A 2,879-nucleotide genomic window follows, 5' to 3' on the forward strand; every position below is an offset into this window, starting at 1 on the left:
TGTGTGTGTGTGTGTGTGTGTGTGTCTGTGTGTGAGGAAGTTAAAGCTGTTCGGATCTAAACCCTGATGACCTTTGCCCTCCTGATGAAGGGAAGTAAATCATCCTTGGTGTGAGCTAAAAAGACTCCATGATGATCCAAACCGAGCAGATCCGGGATCTCTGAGGTTCTCCTGGAGGGAACCTCATAATGACAAACTTCTGCAGAACCGAAGAAAGAACCTGCAGGAAGCGGAGAGGCGGAAACAGCGCCCCCACCGTCAACCGGCCTCAGCGTTGGTTTGTTCTAGTGGCGGCTTGTGGTACTGCAGCTTAAATATAAACAAATTCAACACTAATAAACATTTAATCCTGGGAATAAATAAACTGCAGCACTTAATGTTCAAACTTCACCCTTTGCAGGTGTTTCCATGTCTTTATTAAAGACTTCTGCTCAACATTTTGTTCCTCCTGTCGATGCTTCACTTGTTCTTAAATTTAAAATCTGTGACGAGCAGCCAGGTGTGTTTGTTTACCTGCAGGAACAGGAAGTGACTGGAAACAGGGTCAAAGGTCAGACAGGTTTTCTGTACTGCTCTGGTTTTAATGAGTCAAATCTGCAGATCAGAGTTTTGTTTACGTTGAGCGCAGACCCTCGTTTCAGAGTTACATATAAATTTATCTGGAAAACTTCAGGAGGGAAAATATTTCAAACTAAAAGTCTGATTTAGTTCAGGAGAAACTTTAATGTTTTTATTATTATTAACTTTTTAAAGTTTTAACAAGAAAACTGAACATCTGGAGGCTCCAGGAGGAAAAACCTGTTGTTTGTTGTTTTCTTAACATTTTGTTCCAACAGAGACTTGATGGAAGTCGTTTGGATCCGGAGGAAATCAGAGCAAAATAAGAGCTCCTCTTCCTCCTCTTCCTCCTCTTCCTCTCCTTCCTCCCCTTCCTCCCCTTCCTCTCCTTCCTCCTCTTCCTCTCCTTCCTCCCCTTCCTCTCCTTCCTCCTCTTCCTCTCCTTCCTCCCCTTCCTCTCCTTCCTCCTCTTCCTCCTCTTCCTCTCCTTCCTCCTCCTCTTCCTCCTCTTCCTCCACACGATGAGTTCAGTGTCGTCTGTAAACGGCACTATCGTCCATCTGCAGGAATTAAAGGTTTTCTGTTTGATCCCTGAGCAGCACTACGTTTCCCATCAGGCCTCAGCCGAACGGGGACATTTAAAGACACGTCTGAGCGTCAGAGACAAACGTCCAGCTGCTGTCCTCAGCTTCCCGTTGGGCCTGGAGACACAACGAGCCTTTATCTCCGTCTGAAAGGCCCGGAGCAAAGATAATGCTGCCTTCTCTGAGCAATTACTGACGGACTGTGGAGCAGCAGAAACTCCTCCGTGCACGTGAGCCGAAGCCTGCAGGCTGCAGCTGACGGTGCATTCAGGGACCACAGAACCACAGGGCTCTTTGGTTAGGAACCTTCTGTTTGTCGTCCAGGAGCAGCTGCTCAGGTGAGTTCCTCCTCCTCCTCTTCTTCTTCTCTGCTTCTGTTTCAGCTGGAGTTCTTTCATTCCTGCAGAGTTTCCTGAAACCAGCTGCTCGCAGAAAACATCTGGAACCCTTCAAAATAAGAGTCCAGGTTCAAGGACCACGCTGTGTGTCTGAAACAGGAAGAGGCTGAACTGAACTTCCTGTTGAGGTTCGGCTCCGATGAACTCTGCTCCTCGTCAGGATCTAAAGTTTGGTTCTGTCAGCAGAGTCACGTTCTGTCGGTTCTGTCGGTTCTGTCGGTTCTGTCGGTTCTGTCAGGTTCTGTCAGGTTCTGTCAGGTTCTGCCGGGTTCTGTCGGGTCAGTGAGATCTGACCTGGATCTCAGCTGAAGTCGTGTTTCTGGAGGTCAAACTGAGGCTGACTGAGCGTGCTCAGTGTGGCCTCACAGACACGCACACACACACACAGACACACACACACCGATGACATCAGAACATAACTGTGTGTCCATCAGGACTCTGCTGAGATCAATAATTAAACACGTCTAATGGAGCTGCAGCTGAGGACGTCTGAGTGTGTGTCTGTGTGTGTGTCTGTCTGTGTCTGTCTGTGTGTGTGTCTGTCTGTGTCTGTCTGTGTGTGTCTGTGTGTGTCTCTGTGTGTGTCCTTCTGATGTTGGGAAGTTAAATTGTTTTAAAATAAGAATATTTATTTTTGCAGGAAGTTCTTGTTCTTTTTATCCATCTTTTCTCTGAAGAACGAGAACTGAGACAAACTCAAAACTCTGAAAGAACTTCAGAACCCGAGGAGAACCTGGAGAACCTGAGGAGAACCAGGTGGACCTGAGGAGAACATGGAGAACTAGGCTTTGAGTTCCTCCAGAGAATGTGTGAGAACTTCTGCTGACTGAAACCGTTTGTTCCTGAGAGAAGATGTCTGATTTATGAGACCAGGTTTGAATCAATCAATCAATCAGATCAGAAAGTTTCTGTTTGATTAAAACTCAGGAAAGAAATAAAACCTTCAGAACATTAAATTTCTTTCATGTTTCCTGAAATAAAACATTTAATCAGATTCATTCAGTGTTTCTGTGACTCAAACACTTTAACAAATAAAAAATTATTTTTCTGCTTCAGATGAGGTGAAACTAAAAACTATTCTTTAAATAAACATAAGTTTTTAGGGGACAGCTCAGGAACCTCCTCTAATAAAACATCTGCTGACCTTTGACCTGCGGGACTTCCAGTGTCTCTCTTCAGGGTTCCTGGGGTCATCTTCTGGTCTCTGGCGCCCCCTGCTGGCAGCTGCTGGACCCACAACCTGCAGTCCTGGACCTGCAGGACACCAAAGATCAGAGAGGAAACCGGGTCCGGATCCTGGTCCTGGTCCTGGTTCAGGTCCTGGTTCAGGTCCTGGTCC

The 2,879-nt window shown here is 46.3% G+C and overlaps 1 long non-coding RNA gene across 1 annotated transcript in view; it reads right to left on the bottom strand.

Annotated features, from left to right (window-relative positions):
• LOC119618067 overlaps window positions 1-2,873 on the bottom strand; it is a 6,043-nt gene extending 3,170 nt beyond the window's left edge. The window contains exon 1 of the long non-coding RNA XR_005234581.1: window positions 2,685-2,873. This is a non-coding gene — a long non-coding RNA (uncharacterized LOC119618067). The remainder of the gene's footprint in view (window positions 1-2,684) is intronic.
• Window positions 2,874-2,879: the final 6 nt, after the last annotated feature.

The sequence above is a fragment of the Kryptolebias marmoratus genome, linkage group LG20, assembly GCF_001649575.2.
Source record: "Kryptolebias marmoratus isolate JLee-2015 linkage group LG20, ASM164957v2, whole genome shotgun sequence".
In the NCBI taxonomy this organism is placed as follows: Eukaryota; Metazoa; Chordata; class Actinopteri; order Cyprinodontiformes; family Rivulidae; genus Kryptolebias; species Kryptolebias marmoratus.